Below are 21,056 nucleotides of genomic sequence, written 5' to 3'. Positions count from 1 at the left end.
CAGCATGGGGGTCTTTTCTAGAGCATGGGGGTCTCTTCCTGGGGCAGGTGGGCAGCCAGGCTGCGAGCTGTTTTAGGAGCTTATGGCTCCATCCCCTCCCCCTGGAAATCAATGGAAACCTGGCTGTTAAATCCGCCTCAATCCAGCCGCTCATGAATCAAAGGCCTTTTCTGGGCTCAGGCAGACCTGGTTTCTGTGTGGGTCCGACAGCAGCTGGATTCGCAGGGACAGAGTGACCCCGTCCCAGCCTGCCAAGGAAAGTTCCTGGCGAGCCTTCAGGGAGAGAAGCCACCGGGAGCTTCACCCTCAAGCAGGTCTCTTGCCTCAGAAATAAGCTCAGGCTCCAGAGAATGTTCCTGTCCTGAGCTCACCCAGGACTTTGCCTTCAAGTCCCATCGCTTTGCAAAGCTAGAGGGCTTAAGGCAGCGCCTCCCCCAGGCGGGGTGGGGGTGAGAAGTAGAGCTCATTCCAGCCCCCCTTCCCCAGGCTTCTGCAGAGCTGGGCGGTAATGGCCGCGGACGCTGAAGACTGAGCTCTGCTGTGCTTGGGGACCCTGCTGGCCCTGCGGGGGTCACTCAGGGAGTGAGGGGCAGAGCTGACCGGCCCAGGACTCAGCAGTCCGCAGAGTCCCAGGAGAGTCCGGGGTGTGCTGCAGATTGGAAGGGCCAGGCCCAAGAGCCCCAAAACCTGACACACTCTTTGGCCCCCAGGTTGTGGGGAATGGGGCTGAGGAGCAGTCTGGAAGCTTCCACGCCTCACAGTGGAAGCTGGTGTCCAGTCAATTACTCCTAGTAATGGACCCGTCTGCCTGGGGGACCGGGAGGCAGTAAGCAGAAGCCAGAATAATTCACCAGGACCTGCCACATACTCAGCCCTTCAATGCCGGGGCCTCCTCCTGCAGTGAGAGGAGGCCCCTGAAGTAGGTCAGTTTAGTGTTGCTACCCGAATTAATGTAATTCATCACATGAGATCTTTGAAAAGTATGTGGTCACCGGAATAGTTGCAGAAAAAGCATTTGCTGAAAGCTGGCATCATGCTGGATGAAGCTCTCACCAAACCAGGAATGGAAGGAATAAAAGAGATTGCACCGAAGAGAGCCTACAGCAATCATATTTTGTGGTGAAACGCTATAAGCGTTCCCTTTAAGAGCAGGAACAAGACAAGGATGGCTGCCACCATCATTATTATACAGCATGGGGGTCTTTTCTAGAGCACTCACCGGAAAAGAAATGAAAGGTATGCAGATTGGACAGGAAGAGGAAGAGCTGTTGTTATTTGCATATGCTGTGTCTGCCTCTTTGGAAAAACCCAAAGGGCCACAGATAATAAAAGAGTTTAACACGGTTGCTGGGTTCAAAAATCAATATATGGAGATAAAGGCGCCGCTGACAATAGAATAAATTTTTTTTTTACAAACTTTCTAAGATAAATAATAAACCTCCCCAAAGTTGTGAAGTTCTTTATGTTAAAAAAAAAAATCAATATTTGGATCTACCTGATAAGAGCTTGGCACATTGTAGCATTTTCATTAATCGTGTATTTCTGTTTCCGCTGCCCTATACCCAAGATGTTTGCATTTTCAGCCTAAAGAAACACTATCAGACTTGTCAGAACAATTTATGCACGCTGCACCTTGCTGAACCCCTGTTACTTTAAAGATTAATATTTGCATAATGCAATTGCCAAACATTGTCTCATTCATTATCTTTCCCCCAAGAGAACTGGGTAATAACATTCGAATTTGCATGGAAAGAAAGTGACCTACAGGGTATATGTAGCTTGGCATTAGGTTTTGGACCCAGGTCTGTCTTATTTCCATGGCTGTGGGGTGTCAACCTGCCCTGGGCTTGCTGACCCGCTCAGTCATTAAGTAACTCGAGGATACTTACTGAGCCCGTTGCCCGGAGCGAGGGGCACAGTGATGTGCATGGCAGACACACAGCTTGCCCTCATGGAGCCCAGCCTGCTGGAGTGTCGAGATCCTCACACATCTGCAGGGTGCTACCTAGGATGCTGAGGACAGAGGAGGGGAGCAAGGGCGCCACCTGGTGGAAGGGGCATTTAATTTAATTCCAAACCTGAAAGATGCGCCATCTAGAAAGCAGGGGTGCAGGTGAGGTAAAAGAGAGGAAGAAAGGCGTCTGAGCCAAGGGGACAGCATGTGCCAAGGCTTGGAGGAGAGCATGGCCACCATGGAGCAGGTAGAAGTCTGTTCCAGCCAGAGCACAGGGTGAGCAGGTGTGGGACACTCAGGAGCCATCCCACCCAGAACCCACACACCAGGCTGATCATGACCTTCACCCTAGAAGCAAGGGGTCAGCAAGGGCATGACAAGTGCTTGAAAAGACAGAGCTGGCAGATTGGAGGGTGTGTCATAGAAGGGGACCCTGAAATCAGGAAGCCTGTGTTACAGGACACCCCTTTGTCCAGCTGAGGTTCTCACGGCCCCAGGAATCCACTCCCAGACCCCAGGCCAGCAGCTGGAGCCTTGAGAAGGGAACGGTTGGCCAAGGAGCATTTAGGACAGAAAGAGGAATGACCAGAATCAGGATCTCCACACGCCAGGACTCTCCTCTATGCAATAGCGTTCATCTCTGCTTGGCTTCACTCTTTCTGCTGAGTGGCCTCAGTCTCTCCCTCTGTGCCTGAGGCACACCCCATGAGGACAGCAAGGTGGCCCCTGATGTTTCCAACCCCATGATCCCAAAGGCAGTAGGGAGCTTTCCCCAATAGAGAAAATTCCAGAGAGGGAGCCAAAAGGCTTATGGACCCTAACTGGTTTGGCTCAGTGGATAGAACATCAGCCTGTGAACTCAATGGTCCCAGGTTTGATTCCAGTCAAGGGCATGTGCACTGGTTGCGGGCACATCCCCAGTACAGGAGGCAGCTGATTGATCTTTCTCTCTCATCAGTGTTTCTAGATCTTTATCCCACTCTCTTCCTCTCTATAAAAAAAAAATCAATAAAATATATTTTAAAAAACACAAAAGGCTTATGGGTGGCATTCCGTCCAATGACTACACAGCCAGAAGTTACCTTATATAAAAACAAGCCTACACCCCAGAGTTGGCAGTGACCCCAGGAGCCGGCCTCAAACAGTGGTGGACTGGTAGGTCAAGGACAGACCCCTGCCCTGTCGCCTCATGCTGCCCACAGCTAGCAGCCTCCTCAGACCTCTTCCAACCTCATGTGGTCTCAGACAAGACCTGACCTGGCAGGCCCTTCCAGCCAGCAATCCAGGTCTAGGCCAGAGAAATGCTCCTATGAGCAGAGTGAGGCACACACAAGGAAGTTTATTGTAGTACAAGGATGTTTACACAGAGAACAGAACGGAAACAACCTGAATGTCCATTCGTAGGGAATTGGGGAATGGTGCAAGGAAGGATGAAAGCAAAGGAAAAGGAGAAAGCAGGAGAGAGGGAGACTGAGGAAGAGATGGGGAGGAGGGGAGGAAGAGAAAAGAAATATCCAAGCATTTGAGATGAATTACTGTATTAACACCAATTTTGTTTCTCTATATGTACTAATATAGAAAGATGTCTATGATATTGTTAAATGATTTAAAAAGCTAGACGCATAAATGCAAATTATATGATACTTTTCATCTGTTTAAAAACAGAGCAAGACATATACAGCTAAGCATGCATGTGTGTGTGGGGGGGGTACGTGTGCACACACACACGTGTGTAAAGATCTGGCCCTGGCCAGTATGGCTCGGTTACAGCCGGAGGCATGGTGGTCCCACCCCAGGGAGACTCCCAGGGCTGAAGTACGGGTGGTAAGGAAAGATGGGAGGCTGCTGAGAGCTGAGCAGCCCCAGAACAGGTCAGCCATGGAGGGGCCAGAGCAGACACCACTAAGCCAGGTGCTGAGGAACAACCAGGAGATGGTGGGGTGCGCGGGGGAGGGGGCGTGCCGAGTAAGGCATAGGCTGTGTGGGACATGGTGGGGACCTCTCAGTGGTCACCAAGGAGCTCTGATGACGCTGGCTTAGCGTGTCCTATGGCTTTCTCCTCACATGAAGGAGGAAGATCCTCCCAGAAAGAGCGTTATTCTCTTTTCCTGCGCCCCATTTTCTCCTTGCCTTCCTGTCCCAGCCTGTAACGGTTTCAGTCATGTGCCTGGCGCCTTGATGGTGGTTGGCAATGTCAGTCCCGGGAGGCAGGGGCCCGTCTGTTCCCCTCGCTGCTGTCATCCCGGGGGATTGGGGCGCACACAGGGCCCAATGAGGCGCCCGGTTCGTGTGTGTGGAAGGGATGAATAAATGAATACATGCTGACAGACAGCAGAGTCTCAAAACAGTAGGAAGTAACAACCCTGGCTTTATATTTTATTCAGGCAGTTGTTATAAGTATAATCAGCATTAATAATAAAAATGACTATTCATAGCACATTTTGGTACCTGCTGGGCCCTGTGCTGAGAGCTTCCCAGCTGTTTTCTTATTTGACCTCCAACTACAGCCTTCCAGGAGGTGGGGATGCTCTCACTGTTGCCAGAGGAGGGAAGGAGGACCGGTCACATGGCCAGGAAGGGGCAAAGCTGGGACTTGCCCATCTGACTCCAGGCCCATACTCAGAAGCACAGGCCATCTGCCCTACTGTGAGCAGACCCTGCGCTGAGTGCTTCCTCCTGGAGCTCAGGGTGAATCAGGAAAATGGATGGATACACGGAAAACCGAAAGGGTGTGGCTGAAAAGGGGAAGCTCTGGGTGGTTGTAGGAAGTGGGGTGAGTGCTGAGCGTGGGCCTCGCTGCCCGAGATTTGAACATTAGAGTGAAGGCTCCACTTTAGAGCTCACCCGGCCTCTGTCTGGCTGTGTGCCAGCCAGTGAGCTTGGGGCCTTTCCCTGACTCTGGTCAGACTCTGGGCGCAGGTTTCCCTTCTAGAATATTCTCGTGGATGTTGGGGAGGCCATGCAGGGAGTGGGCCAGTTTCTTCTTCTGTGAGATAGGCACGATCCTAACCGTACCCCCCACACACACACACACACGCATGCATGCTTAGCTGTATATGTCTTGCTCTGTTTTTAAAGAGATAAAAAGTATCATATAATTTGCATTTATGCATCTAGCTTTTTAAATCATTTAACAATAGCATAGACATCTTTTTATATTAGTACATATAGAGGAACAACATTGGTGTTAATACAGTAACCCTCACAGAGAGGCCGAGAGGGTTAAAAGACATGAGTGAGAGCAGTTAGCTCAGAGCTGGCACGTGGAGAGCAGGAGGGCCGGGATTCACTCCTGTCATCGTCCTGATGCTTGTCCAGGGTGGAGCTGTTCCGTCCCTGGGGCCAGCACTGGCCTGGCACATAGTAGGTGCTCAGTGCTTAGACTGGAGCATCTCAGAGCAGCCTAACGCCCCTGTAGGCTCCTCCCGGTCCTTGTGCGAGCCCTGCTGACAATGACATTGAAGAAGGCAGGACCCTCCTCCTCCCCTTTGGGCATGGGCAGTGAGCCAAAAGAGTGTCAGGGCACAGGCTGAGCTGCTCCTGGAGATAGGACTGAACACACCTCAGAGTGCATTAATGTCTCAAGCCACCAAAACATTCAAATCCAGATGTACGGATGGGTAGACAATAAATAAATTGAAATTTAATGGCAAAGGACATAATGGAGGAAGTTAGATAGTTCAGAAGCAAACAGAAAGGGAGACGATTTACTCTGGAGGGATCAGAAGATGGCAGGGAGGAGGGCTCCACTCTGGGTTTTGAGGGATGAATAGGAGCTTGCCAAGTGGATGAGCTATAAAGAAAGGCATCTGAAGAAGAACTGAATGAGCAGCAAATGCCAAATGACTGAGCCAAGAAATAGCATGGAGTGTTCTAGAAGCTCTAAGTAGTTTAGTGATGTTAGCAAATTGAGGGTGAGGCTGGGCCAAGTGGATAAGGGCTTTGAATGCCAGGTTAAGGGATCTCTTCCCCATAATTCCCTGGGACTCCCGGGGCTCTTTGGCTGAATCCAAGCCTTGTTGGTCTGGCCTGATGATGCTGATTGCAGCCTGTGTGGGACTGTGGGCCCATGAGTCTGGTGAAACCATGGCTGGATTCCTGACCCACAGAAACTGAGATAGACAACATGCCTTAAGCAGCTGAGGTTTGGGTAACATGCTGCAAGGCAAGAAAGAACTAATACAGCGTCTCCTAATCGGGCTCCCTGACTATACCTTGAGGAATTCCGGGCATAGGTCACCTCTGGCATCTCAGGTGAAGTCACCCCTTCACCTCTCGGCGCTGCGTGCCCGCACCATGCAGAGGGGGTGATCACACTCCGACTGTGTAGGGCTGTGGCCATAGGAACCAGGCGCTCCATACAAAACTCCCATTACTCCAGGGAGAAGCTGTTAGAAGCAAAGAACGAACACGGGGTCTGTAATATGAGTAAGTACATGCTGTGAAAGGAACACAGAGGTCAGTCCCCACGCCCCTGCCTTGGCTCACCCGGCCCTTCCTGGGAGCCGCACACTCCTTCCCGCTGGGTACCTTCCCACCACAGCCCACCTAGCAGGAGAGTCTTCCTAAGCAGGCCTCTTCCCAGAATATTTCTCTGCGCCTCTGTTCAGTGCTTGCTTCCCTGGAGTCCTCAAACACACACACACACACACACACACACACACACACACACGGTGCACATCCCCAGAGGACCCGCCTCACTGGTCTCCCCGCAAAGTGCCCGCCGGTGCTTCACAGGAAAACGCTCCGTGTCGGCTGGATTCAATGTGGACTCAGCCCACGTGGGTCAGTGACAAGCTCCGCCCATGTGTGGGTCCCAGATCCCCGATGTACACATCCCCGCGTCCCCCTGCACAGGCCCAGGGAGAGAGAAGGGTGTGGGTCCCCAGGCCTGGGCTCCCCTCCCCTCCTGCCTAGGACAAGCTCAGGGACCTGGGGCAGAGTGAGGGCTGCTGGGGTTTAGCGTTCACTCGCCCTGCACACAGTAGGCACTCACTAAATGCCAGCCCCTCCCCTGAAAAGGTGGCACCTCTGTCAGCTGCATCCGACTCAGAGCTCACAGTCTGAGAAGCTCCTGAATGAATCCTTTGCCCAGCAGCCTCCGAACCCCCAGCCACCTCCCTCCGAGGCCCACCTGGCCTCCAGCCCACCTCAGCCCACTTCTCCTGACATAACTTGTGAGGAATTCAGAAAATTTTTGCACAGTCACACTTTACATTCATTATATAGACTATAATTTCCAGACCTTTCAAATTTCATTTTTTTATTACCCCCCAGGGGACGGGCTGTGCTCGGCAAAGGTCACACAGAAACCCCCTATCAGGCTGGAAGAGGAGGCGGGGGCTCAAGCAAGGCGCAGCTGCCGCTGATGAGGGGACCTCGCAGCCCCCCTTCAAGGAGCACAGGCCCTGCTGGGGCTGCAAAGCCAGAGGAGCCCTGTCCCCCCACCGCCTCAGAAATGCGTGACTTAGCGCTTCTGGGGGGACCGCTCCTGAGAGCAACAAAGTGGGTCCTGTTTACTGAGCACCTGCTTCCTTGCCTCTACCCTCAGCCCTGCACAACTGAGAGTATTAGTATCATCCTCGCTTCGCAGTATGGGCCACACGCCAGGGAGAGGTGAAGGGACTCCCCAAGATCACCCACAGCAGCAAGAGGAGGGCTGGGATTTGAACTCAAGTCTGGCTGGTGCTAGGGCCCCTGCTCCTCTCACCCACCTCCTGCTCCCTGGGAACCTGAGAGGATCTCAATGGGAGAGGTGAGCAGAGAAATCAGCCCAGTCCAGGTGGCGCTATCCAGGCTTTGGGGTCAGCCGTGGCGCCTGAGGCCTTAAGTACAGGCCTGAACAACAAAAGCATCAATTAATCAGTGCAACCAACTGTGCGTGTATCGGCAGGATGCCCAGAGCACGGACCCAGAGAATGGGTCTGAAATGGCCCTCATCACCTGGGGGGGAGGGAGGCAGCCTGGCCCACCCGGCTGAGGCCAGCCATCCCCCACCCCGACCCTTCCCTCCCATCAGCCTCTCTGCGCAGGAGGGGGACTGGGGGACAGGAGTCCGTGTTTCCCTTTGCTCTCTGTGTTTCTGTCTCTGGGCCTCTGTCAGTACCATGAAGCCGGGGACACAGATAACAGCTTGGATGACCACCTCTGTTCTCTGCACACGCCCCCGAGGTGGAACCTCCTCCCGCCCAGAGCACGTGGTGCTCAGACCCACAGGTGAGAGGGCGTCCTGGGACAGAGCGAGGGCAGGTGGCCTGGCCTGGGTCTCAGAAACCCTGAGGGGCAGTGGGCACCCCTCCAGATGGTTGCTCTGACCAGCCCTCCAAGGTCCATTAATGCCCATTCATTAATGCAACATTGGCCCCCAACTTTATACATAAGCCTCCTTTTTCTGCTCGAGTCCCACCCAAGGCCTATCTGTTCTCCCACACCATCCTGCTGCTGGCATCCAGTTGTTCAGCTATACCTTGAACCGCATCTTGCAGGTCATAGTAAATGTAATTAATCCAACCCACATTCTTGTTTACATGGACCAACAGAGCAGGACAGACTCAATCCTGCAGCAATCTGATTTCCAGCCTTGAACTCATTCAGCACGCCTCCTGGCACCCCGGTGGAGTCTGTGTATATGTGGGGATCAAAGGAGCACCCTGGAGTCTCTCTCTTCCTCCTTGTCTGTCTGTCCGTTGAAAAGGGTTAATGATCTGGATGACCAGGGTGGGGGAGGAAGGCAGAGAACATGGGGGACATGAGACCCAAAGGAGTCACACTCTCGCTCTTTAAACTTCCCGGCCGCCTTCATGGGAGAGAGGGGCCTTGGCTGTTCACAGCCGAGGTGGGAGGCATGCCCAGGGCCCGGCATCTGTCCCCACGCTGGGGAAGGAGCGGACAGCAGGATGGAGCCAGCCTGGATGCAGGAATGAATGAATGCACTGGTGAGGAGGAGCAGAACTAACAAGAGAGCAAACCCACACCTGAATGGACAAGGGCGTGAATTCGGAATGGACGGGGCGGGGGAAGGGGGGATTGTGTGTGAATGTGAGAGCAGGAATGAATGGACCCCTGAGGAGTGGAAGACAGAGGGATGTCTGCAGCCAGAAGAAGCAGAGGTCTTCCCACCCTCTCTCCTTCCATCTGTGCTGCTGCCCCGTGGAGCGCTCCACCATCCACCTCGCTGCATCAGGAGGGACATAGGCACAGAGAGGTTAGGTAACTTGCCCACGTCACACAGCTCCTGGGGGCAGAACTGAGATCCCAGCCCAGACACTTGGCCCCCCACAACGTGCCTCAGGCTGCGTTCCAGATCTGCTATGGCTGCTGCCTTGGCCCAGACTCATCCGGATACTTGGCCTCCTTCACTCCCCAGATGACATTTGAAGCGAACTTTAATGAAATCCAGCTCTTCATGTCAGAGTGAAACCTTGCCAGATCCTTCTAAATTGCTCCAGTGTTCCGGTGCTGGGTTTCAGCTTCAAATCGGTCCATGTGGTCAGGGCTGGGTGTGCTTGGAGTGAGTGCATCCCATCTTTTCTTTTTCTTTTCTTTTTTGTAATATATTTATTGATTTCAGAGATAGGAAAGGAGAGGGAGAGAGAAACATCAAGAATGAGAGAGAATCATCCATTGGCTGCCTCCTGCACGCCCCACACTGGGAATAAAGCCCACAACCCGGGCATGTGCCCCATCTGGGAATTGAACCATGACCTCCTGGCTCATAGGTTGGCACTGACCACTGAACCATGCAAGCCGGGCCATCTTTTCTTATGAGTTTTCCTTCCATGTCTGACTTTCTTGCCCCTTCCTGGCTGAAGGAGCCCCAGGAGACCAGGCTGAGGCCCGATGCCCAAGGGGCAGGTTGGGGGCGGGGTCTTCACAGGAGGCTGCCTCTGCCTTCCACACTCCCTCCACACCCTCCTGGACCCAGGGCCCACTGCCCCCCCCCCCCTGACCATGCTGGGGGCATTCCTTTCCTCAAGGTCAGCTCCTTCCGGTCCTCCCTCAAGGAGGGGGCACTTGGGAGAGCTGAGGGACCTGATTATCAATGAGTCACCTTCCATGGTCCTGGGCTGGTGTCTGGCTGGATGTCAGGTGCCGGGTTTTCAGACTCGGGGAGGGTGGATGTGGGAGTCTCCAAGCTGATCCCTCTCAAGAGATCTCCAAGTGCGGGCTCCACTGCCCCAAATCCCAGAACCTGGCCCTGAGATCCTTAGTCTTCAAATGGGCAGAGGCCCCCCTGGAACCTGCATTTCAAAGAGACCTGAGTTGGGGGGTGAAATCTGAGTGGTCGCCCTGCCTCTGCTCAGGCCTGGGTGGGAGTCCCTGACCTTCTTGTCCATCTGCCAGTGGGGTGATGCCTCCTGCTTCCCAGGCTCATACTGAAGGCTCAGGGGGACGCTGCCAGGGACTGTGCCTCAGCTGACGACCTGCACACAGTAGGCAAATTACCAGTGTGAATGTCTCCGAAACCCCAGTGTCAGCGTGCGTTAAGCACCACAAAAACTGTCACAGCTGACACATACTGAGCACTTCCCGTGCTCAGCATTGCGTTCTCACAACCCCAGGACAAAAGCACCGTGACAGCCCATTTCACAGGAGGGAGGGGTGAGGCTCAGAGGGCAGGAGGGGCCTGCCGTGGGAAGAGCTGGGCCTGGGCCGTAGGCATGGCTGTCCCACATGGCCCAGGCGCCTTTTCTCCTCTGGGTGGGAAAGCAGTGTCCCGGGAACCTCCGCTGTCTGTGTGGTTACCATGGCAGCCGCCTCCGTTCCCAGAGAAGGGGAGAGGAAATCAGGCCGGAGGGCTAATGAGGCTGCCGGGGTCTGATGTGTCCCCGGCGGCTCGGCTTCACAAGGTGTCTGTCTTCTCACATCAGAGGCAGCTCCATGTCTGAGCCCTGGATCAAAGGCCAGCCATCTCTGAGCCCAGACGCAGGGCCCGGCTCGGGCCTCAGAAGCCCCCCCCCCCCCATCCTCCCACATTGGAATTGATCTCCCAACCTCGACCTGTTTCCGGAGGGGGTCACCTGTCATCTATCGGCAATGAGCAAAGGTCCCCGAGAAGGGCCTGTGCCCCAAACAGCTCCCCTGGGGCTGCCTGAGGCCCCACGTGGTGCTTGTGGCTTCAAGTGCAGGACCAGAGCTTTTCATTTCGGGGAGCCCGGGATCGAGTCCCGGCTCTGCCGCTCCACACTGGCCCTGGTCCCAGGCTCCATTTCCTTGCTGGTTATGTGGGGGTGACCATGTCCCTGTCTCAGTGTGGGTGCTAAGAGCCCCCTCCCAGGGAATGCCTGTGAGGGCTCCGCATGTGACAGAGTGGATAGGAGTCCTGCCTCTACCTCTACCTCACGCTGTGTGACCTTGGGCACGTGTCCAGCCACTCTGAGCTTCTGCCTCCTCATCATGCTGTCAAGGTGAACCAACAGGACAGGTCTTTGCTCAAACCTCCCCTTCTCAAAGTCTTCCTCAGCCACCTTATTTCATTCTAACCCTGCCCCCACTCTCCCACGCCCCTCATGACTCTATATAATTTCTTTATGCATCATATTTACTGCTTATTACCTGACTGCCCCACGGGGATGCCAGCTTCCTGAGGGCAGGGATCTCTGTGTTGTTTTCCGATGCAGCCAACACACCAGCCCAGTGCCCTGCGCACAGTAGGCCAGCACTTACTGAGTAAACACCTCTCCTCCCTAGCACAGGCCTGGCCTTCACTGTAGGCACGCCATCAGAGACCTCCGCTCTTCCCTTTGGCCACCTTCTCCCTTCCTGTGTGCACCTGGCCATACCTGCCACCCAGAGCTGACTCAGCCACACCACCTGCCGCCAGGCATGGTCCAAGCGGGGTACGCTGACTCTGTCCTCACACAGGTGTGCCCGTGTTTACAATCCACGACTGCTCGTGTCCTTTCTCCCTCTACAGGTCTGCTGGGCCTGCATGTGCTCAGCCAGCATGTTTTGAGGACCTGCCACATCCATCACATGAGCCTGGCGGGGCGCTGTTGAGGGAAGCGCATGAAAGAATTCATTAGATCAAAGAGGCGCTGGTGGTTGCGGGGCTCCAGGAGGGCGGCCCCTCTGTGAGGCTCATTCTGCCAGGGGTGGGTGAGGGGATGAAAACAGGCAGGTGAGAGGTGAACGTGGCCTGGGGGAGAGGCACCAACGAGGTACAGAGTGTGGACATGGCCTCGGTCCCTTGCGCCGAATCCTAGAACTCTAGAATCCCAGAATCATTCATGGGCTCACAGGCCCGAGCGTCTCAGAATGAAGGAACCTCTCCTCCTCCAGCTCCCTGGACCCATGGAATCCCAGAATCAATCCGGACAAATGTGCAGATGAAATAGACGCCCTGGAGTCAGAATCCTAGCACAGGACACGGCCTTAGCCCAACGCCCCCAGGTATGCAAGAAGCACCGTTTCACTGTCCTCAGTAACTAGAATTCTTGGAGGCATGGGGAGCTCACCACCTGCAGTGTGTCTGCCCCGCTGTTGGGCACAGCCAGCTGCTGGTGCTGAGCCTAAATCTGCTCCCACATGACCCCCCTCTCTCTGTCCCTCCTGAGAGCTGAACTGTGTGAACTGGAATCAACACAGAGTCTTCACCTCGGCAAGCACAGCTCCATCCTTCTGGGCTCTGACTCCCTGTGGGCAGAGCAGGGCCCTGGGACATGGGAATGGGACAGGGCTATTTGTCTCTGGGCCTCCTTAACACCTGCAAAATGGTCGCCACCTGTTCTCCCTGCACCCAGCCCTGTGCCCTGCATACATCTGTCGGCCTTAGTTCCTCCCTCTGCCAAATGGGTCTGTAAACTGTGAGGTTTAAGTTAGAGAATCATTTTAAGCCCCAGCACACAGTAAGTGCCCAAGAAATGGTAGCTCGATAGAGGCCTAAGCCTGCCCTGTCCCAAATGCCCAGTATTTCCTCCCAGTGAGCGGAGTGGTCCCTCCCAGGCCAACATGCTGGATGGCTGCTGAGCTCTGCTGCCTAAGCCTCTGAAAAGGAGGGAGGTGCTTCCTTCTAGCACAGAAGCCACGCCCCCAAGCCCACCTTCTCCGGTATAGACTGCATTTGTATATGGAATAGATGAGGCAGCGGGGTCTCTTTCTCTGCATTTTTCCCAGAGCATTGCCCCAGGAAATAATCATGCAATTAGAAGAGGAGAAATGCAAAAAAAAACTAAAAAAAAAACTACCCTCTAATTAGGACTGCAACCTCCCACCCCATCTTTCCTCCCTTGTAAGTCACTAATGAACTGTAATTGCAGAGACACCTGCCTTATTGAAACCTGGTAACCAATTCATTGTGGATCAAGAGACTCGCATTGTCATCTAAGACCTGAAGAAAGAAAGAAAAAAAAAATCCTAATGAGTTTAGTCCTGTTTATCTATTTAAAAAAAAATGTATTTTGGTTGCAAAGCAATTTGCCGTCTGCCAATAGCCTGGGCATGGCTGCCTGGGGAGATGCTGGCTTCCCTTTTTTCTGGGACTTGTTTATGACCTTCTGTTAATCAAACCCAGATCTGAGTGAGACAAGATGTGGCATTTCCATGGAGAGGGTGGATTGCAGGAGGACCTGGAGCAGATGCGGGAGAATTGTGATGAGTTAGCGGCAGGACTTGGGGTTAAAAAAAACCCAGACACCAGCCCCTGCCTTTCTCAGAGCCAGGCAGCATGATTCTTCCAGACTGGGCCCCTCTCGAAAAAGATGTGGTCCCAGGAGATCCAGCAGGGATCCAGGGCAGGATGGCTTCCGTAGAAACATAGTGAGAGGCGAGAGGGCTGGAGGGATGCAGGGGAGGGATGCGAGGAGCCAGCAAGATGTGGCCTCAGCCTGAGCCCTGGGAGCCCTAAAGAGCACATGGCATCACAGGTTGCACTCCCACTGGGGCAAACTGCTGACATAGGTTCAAAGGCCTGGCTCATTGCCCCAAGCCAGGCCTTTGAACCTGTGTCAGCAGTTTGCCCCAGTGGGAGTGCAACCTGCCAGGCCTTGCCAGCTAGTCAGCTGTCTTCAGCTGAGGACAATCCTCTGAAAAGGGTCCCACTGTGAACTGGAGCAGTCTGAGGATGGGTGCGCTGACCTGGCGAAGGGCATCTGGGAGGAGCCAAAATTCTACAGTCCCATCTCTGACTCCATTCATGGTAGTACCATCTGATGTTTCTACTCACCCAGCTTGTGGACCTGGCCTTGGTACCTCTCCTTCATACTCCCTGGGGAACCACCGCTTGGCCTTGCCATTCCCAGGAGTCCTGCTTAAGTCACTCCACCCCAGAGAGAGGGGTGGGTTGAACCACAGACATAGCCAATCAGAATCTTGTATCCTCCCTGCACAATGATGAACACAGGGAAGACCCAATCAGAGCCAAGGGGTTCTGAACTATGGGAATGTCTACACTTGGAGCTGAGGGTGTGAGTGTAGAGTTGTGGGCAGTAGGAAAGGACCTGCCTGGACGCGGTCCCGCCGTGAGAGAGACCAGAAGGCCATTGTGGTGAAGACTAGAGTCAAGAGGACAGAGAAACGGAGGCCTGACGATATTGCTGAGCCCAGCACCTTTAGTCATGGGGTCCCATCAACCCCTTCCTGTGCTTGAGCTGGTTGGGTGGAGGTTCTATCAATTGCAACCAAGAGCCGGAGCCCTGCTGTCTGACCTCTGCCTGTGGTCCAGGCTCCTGGGCTGCTTCTCCCTCCAGCCCTGTCTTGCAGGCTACTTTGTGTCCTGGAATTCCTCCAGGAGGGGCAGGGAGCCCCAACCTGCCTCTCCAACCCCCACCCCAGCAAATGAGTGAGTCCTGGAAATGTGCACCCCCAGCTCCTCCTCCACCCTCGCCATTTGTTGCTTTCATGGAAATTCCTGAAGCTCAGCCTCATAGACCCCCTAAATCCCTAACCATGCACAGCCCAAGACAGCCCTGGGACTGAGCCAGGCCTGTCCAGCTCAAGGACTCAATAGCAGCCTACCCGTTCTGACCCTCGGAGCTGTGGCCTCCCCCAGCCTTCACCCCGTGGCCCTGGGCCAGACCATGCTCCTCTGTCCAGGCCCTCACTCCCTGCCTTGTGCCCACCAGCCCCTTCCATAGGGTCCAATCTTGTCCCTCTGCCCTCAGGACTGGCCTAGCCCATGGCCAGAATCACTGCTGAACACTGAGCCTGCTAACGGCCTGGAAAAGGGTGGGGGAGGGAGAGGCACGGGGAGGAGCCATGGGCTTCGCCTTCATTCTCCCAGGCTCAGGCCCACCAGGCTTGTTAGTAACGACCTTGGTGTGCAGTTGACTCAGGAATCAGACTCCACTGCTCAAGGCTAGTTGGTTCCCCCGGGTCGGCTGGTACACACTCTGAAGCGGATTCTATGGCCACCTTCCCACTGGGGTTTCTGCAGAAGAACTGCAGGGGAGGCCCTCTCCTCCTCTTTCTGGGCCCTGTAGACCAGAGGGGATCTGTGGGCACACTCTGGTACCCTCCCCTGCCTCCTCTCCCCTCCTCCCCGTCCCATCCCCTCTCCCTCCCAGGCGGTCCCAGCGCATTACATGATGGAGCAGCCTCATTACTGAAGCCTCCGGCTCATTAGCAGGCAGCTGGAGGGGTGGGGGGCCCCTGAGGAGGGATGGGGCGGGGGGAACAGCAGAGCCCGGGCAGTAATAACAGCTGCACGGCGCTTTATGCTGAGTTTGGGGTATTTGGATCAGTGTAGACATCCTGGGCTTTGTCTCTTTTCAGTCACTCAGGGGCCCATTCGAGCGGCACAGTGACCTGTGGCTGTGCCGTCATTAGAAGGTCCGGGCTGTGGATATGGTGCCGAGATGGGGAATGGCTTCCTCAAGGGCAGACAGCTGGAGGCAGCAGCCCCGGTCCTAAGAGCAGCAGCCACACTTACCGAGCCCCTCCTGTGTGCCGGCTGCTGCCTGCAGTCCTGGGTGCTAACAACTTTACACAGAGGTCCAGAGAAGTCAACGTACTTACCAAAGTCCCCCAGCTCCATTTTCCTACCCTCAGACCCCACTCCTTCAGCAAAGATGGAATTGAGCTCTTCTGGGGAAAGGCCCAGCCTAACAGACATGTCTGCATGACCCCACTGAGGCTGATCTGCCCCCCTCCCCCCCATCCCAGGAGCCCTGGGGTCAGGGTGGGAATGAGGGCAGAGTTGATGGTGTGAGAAGACAGGTTTCCAGCCATGAGGAACAGGCAGGCCAAAGAGTCCAAGGCCCAGTGGCTGAGTCCAGGCTCTGCCACTCGCTTGTGACTTTGGGAACACCCCCCCCCCATCCCCACCCCCACCCCGGAGGACCACATAGGCCTCTGAGTCCTGCTTTCCTCCCTGCAATCTTACTATGCTCATGGCAGGAGAGGAGGCAGGGGCAGGCTCTCTCCTCTCCTCTGTCCCAGGAGTGGGAGGCCCACAGTGCAGCTTCACCCACTCCATGATCCTTCTTCCATCTCTCCCCTGTCCTCCAGCCCCACGCACCTCTTGAGGCAACCACTGTCTTGTATTTTGTGTTTTCCCTGTGGTTTGCTGGTGTCTGATCTGTACCTCCCTCTCTGTCCCTTTCCCCATCTCTCTCTCCCTGTCATTGTCATTTTACTCTCTTCTCCTCCCTTTCCACTCCTCCTCCTCCATGTTCACCCAATTCTCTCACCCCCTCTTTTTCCCCTCCACACCTCCCCTTGTTCCCTCCTTCTTTCTCCTCTACCTTCTCTCTTAGGTTGATGGTCAAGGTCATAGCCACAAAAAGCATCTTTGGCTCTGCCCTGGGCACAGAGTGGCCTCACCATTTATTGAGTTCCTGCTGTGTGAGAGGTGGGGATCCAGTGACTGAGAGGTACTGATCTGAAGTCACTCAGACCTTAGTTGAACGACCTGGACAAGTATCTTAACCACTCTGGGTGTCTGCCTCCTGGAAAAGGAGGTGTACATCATACAGCTGCCGTGAAGGCTGAATGAGCCAGTGCGTGTAGATCACATGGTGCCATGTCCAAGTTTAAAAAGTGTGTGGACATGCCCTAACCGGTTTGGCTTAGTGGATAGAGTGTCGACCTGTGGACTCAAGGGTTCCCAGGTTTGATTCCGGTCAAGGACACGTACCTTGATTGCGGGCACATCCCCAGTAGGGGGTGTGCAGGAAGCAACTGATCCATGTTTCTCTCTCATCCATGTTTCGAACTCTCTATCCCTCTCCCTTCCTCTCTGTAAAAAATCAATAAAATATATTATTTTTAAAAAGTGTGTGGACAATCCTGGCTGGTGTTATTAGAATGTGTTGGGCCCTGTGCCAGCAGCTTTTCATATATTATTTCACTAAATCTCTTCTATTTATGGTGCAATTTTCCATATGCACAGCAGCATCTGTATTACACGTCTGCCTCGCTGCCTCTCCATCTAGCTGCATATGTTCCGAACCATCAGCACACAGCAAACACCAGGGAACCGCAGCCTGAGATTTATGGCGTCACCAACACACAGAAGCCCCCAGGGCCCCTCGCCACCCACACCCCCACGCCCCTCCAGAGGCAGCCACTGTCTTGCGTTTTGTGTTCTTCATTTGCATGCTTTTATAAAAATATAGACTATTCTTATGACGTGGGTAGGAAAGGAAGCATTGACCAAAAGATAAAAAGTGCCAAATACAAAGGAAATGATTGATATTTTACTCCATTTATGAAGTGAGCTTCTGTTCCTCCAATGTACCTGTAAATAAACAAACTGGAAAATAAGCCACCTGTGGGACCATACGTTGTAACACATGATTTTATTTTAAATATATAAAGACTTCCTAAGGAGACCAAGACACCAATAAAAATTTTTAAAAAGCGATAGAAAATTAGGTAAAAGACACGAACAGGTATGTCGAGAAGAAACCTGAATGGCTAATGAGCATTTGAAATGTGTGCAATCTCATTAGCAATCAGAGAAATGCAAATTCCAGAACACCGAGCATTCTCATCTTACACCTGCAGGTCGGACAAAATGAAGTTGTGGGCGAGGTGGGGAGCAAGGGAAACTCCCGCACTCTGCAGGCAGGGCGAGGATGTGGGCCCTTTGACAATCAATGTGGCTCTGTCATGTAAAGCCGAACACACACACACACACACATGCACACTGCCTAATTCAGCAGTTGTACTTAGAGAACGTGCCCAAGAGCACCTTCGAACCTGTGTGTGGCAGACTGGTACAAGAATGTTCACAGCAGCTTCGTCTGCAATAACAAAAACCCAGAAGCAACCCAATCGATATGTGTGAGTAAGTGTGTGAATCTCTGAAGTCCCGTCCAACTCCCAGACAGAAGTGTCTAAGACCCCACCCCAACCCCGTGATCAGAGAAGGGCATGGAATCCACTCCTACACGCAGGCAATCCGTGGGGCTCCCTGCAGACTTGACCACTCAGAACAGACCCCGGCTGGCCCCTCCCAGATGAGTTCACAGGGGCCAACAGGACCCACATGGCTGGGAAATGGTGTCAAGGACCCCAGGACCGGGCAGGATGCCCCCAGCAGCTTCTCCACTTGGGTCCACTCCTACTCAGGTCCAGGGAACCCCAACATGACCTTCCTCAGCTCAGAGATTCACAGGGCCCTCAGAGAGCCTTCTCCCCAGCCTCCCAATGTGCAGATGGGCACATTGAGGCCACAATTGGGCTGGAAGGGAGGTTCCAGGTTCCTAAGTCTTCCCAGCACCCCATGCCACCACTGTGAGAGCCTTAACACTCTCAGCAGGCCCAGATGTCCCCAGGCAAGAATGTACCTCTACATACACACTGATACACACACACACACACACACACACACACACACACACACATACTCACACACACACACACTGGTACACACACATACACACACGCACTGACACACACACACACTCACACACATACACACACTGGTACACACACACACACACACACACACACAACCACCACCCCAGACTGAGTTACAGCAACAGATGTCCCTCCAACCCCCATCTCTCTACAGAACCTCCACTCCTCCTCCTTCTTCAGTAACTGAGGAAGCTGGTCCCCCTCCCCCCACCTCCAACTCATCTCCGAAAACCCCTTGGAAACAACTGTTGGAGTTCTTCCTCTTGAGGGGCCACCCTGTTCTTCCACCTGAACCTCCGAAGGGCTTTTGGCAAGCAGCCTGGCCAACCACCTTCTGCTCTGCTCTCCTGTCCCAGGAGTGGGTGGCCTTCACACTGGCTGGAGAGGAATTAAACTGGGAACCTGCCAGAAGGAACAGGCAGGCCAATGAGATCAAGGCACCCTCCGTCACCCAGAACAAGCTCCCTGGCCCCAGACTCCAGGGCTCAAGTCCCAGCCCCAAACCCTTCCATCCTTCCAGCCCCCAAATCACTTAGACTTCTTCCTCAGGCTCTGCTGGACCCGATCCTGGAGAGGGCTGAACCCCACCACCCAGACCCCCAGTCAGGCTGAGAGTAACATCGGAGGGGAACCCTGGCTTTGATGCCACTGGGACAGATCACCCACAGTTGTGGTCATGGAGGACAGGGAGGACCCCCCACAGGGTCCCCAGACCTTCCCGGATGTGCCTCATCAGGCAATGGCTTTATCCTGAGACTTCCCAGGGCCACAGAGCTGTCTCTCACATACGGGGGCCTGGATCCAGGCTGGGTTGTTTTGGTGACAGCATGGAAAGTTCAGGCTCTGATGTCAGGCAGATGTGAGACCCTAGGAAGTCAATAGCCATCTTTGGGCCTCAGTTTTCCATCTGTAGCTTGGGGATGATCCCATTAAGATCAGATGATGATGGCAGTGATGATGGTGGTGATGGTGGTGATGACACTGATGATGATGATAAAGATGTTATCAGTCATAATGGTGTTTTTGTGTGGGCTATATTTTATGAAAGATGTAAGACTTAAGATTATTTGGGTGTTTGTTTTGCCTATGGATACCAAATTGATCAAGTCCTCATAGTATTATTTCTATTTGCAGATTTCTCTGCTCAGTTCCTCACAGCCCAAGCCCAGTCCCTTCCTCCAGTAGAAATTACTATTTTCTTGCCAGTTTCATTGGGATTTCTGTGGGTTACCTGCTCTGTGTCATCTCTCTGCCATCCTTGACTGTCCCCCAGTGCATCTTTTAGGAATTGCACCCAACTGCTAATAACAGGAATCTAAAAAAAAAATAAAAAAAAATAGGGGCTTAAACAACTTGATCGTTGTTATGTTTTCTCTTGTTTAAGAGAATTTTGGACCTACGGAGTCCCAGATGCTCTGTTCGTCTCACATTGTTTGTCAATATCCCATCTTCTTCTCTGTTTTCACTTTACCATGCTCAGCAATGACCTCATCCTAAAGGTTGACTACCAGTCAAAGGGTGACTGCAGAAGCTCCAGAAATTACTGTAGCATCCCATACAGGAGAAAAGGAGCGGCCGGGAGGGTGGGGGGGAGACAAAGGAACAAACAGGGCTGAGACTAGTAAATGCAGCTTTTAAGCAAAACACAAATTCACCTCCATAGCTCTGGTATCTGCTAGAAAAGAATAGGAGACAGTGGAACCTAATGAACAAAATAGACTGACAAACAAAACAGAAACAGAGGCATGGATACATGTGATTGACAGAGATGTCAGAGCAGAGTGGGTGGGGAGACTAGAAAAAGAGAAGGTGGAGAGATTAGCCAGAGAACATATATGCATGGCCCCTGGACACAGGCAACAGTGTGGTGAAGGCCTGGGATGGGGGTGGGGAGGCTGGGGGAGGGTGAGCAAAAAGGGGGGAATTGGGAGACATCTGTAATAGTGTCAACAATTTAAAAAAAATAGAGGAGCCGAGACCGGTTTGGCTCAGTGGATAGAGCGTCGGCCTGTGCACTGAAAGGTCCCAGGTTCGATTCCGGTCAGGGGCATGTACCTTGGTTGCGGGCACATCCCCGGTGGGGGTGTGCAGGAGGCAGCTGGTCGATGTTTCTCTCTCATTGACGTTTCTAGCTCTCTATCTCTCTCCCTTCCTCTCTGTAAAATATCAATAAAATATATATATATATATAATTTAAAAATTAAAAAATATATTAAAAAAATAGAGGAGACAATATTCTGAATGCCAATCTGCAGCCTGGGCCCCACCCAGCACCTGAGTTTTAAATAAGGACCTAGAG

This window comes from Pipistrellus kuhlii, unplaced genomic scaffold, assembly GCF_014108245.1.
Source record: "Pipistrellus kuhlii isolate mPipKuh1 unplaced genomic scaffold, mPipKuh1.p scaffold_m20_p_2, whole genome shotgun sequence".
Taxonomy (NCBI): domain Eukaryota; kingdom Metazoa; phylum Chordata; class Mammalia; order Chiroptera; family Vespertilionidae; genus Pipistrellus; species Pipistrellus kuhlii.
The sequence above is the reverse complement of the archived record's forward strand: the minus strand, read 5'-3'. Positions refer to the sequence as shown.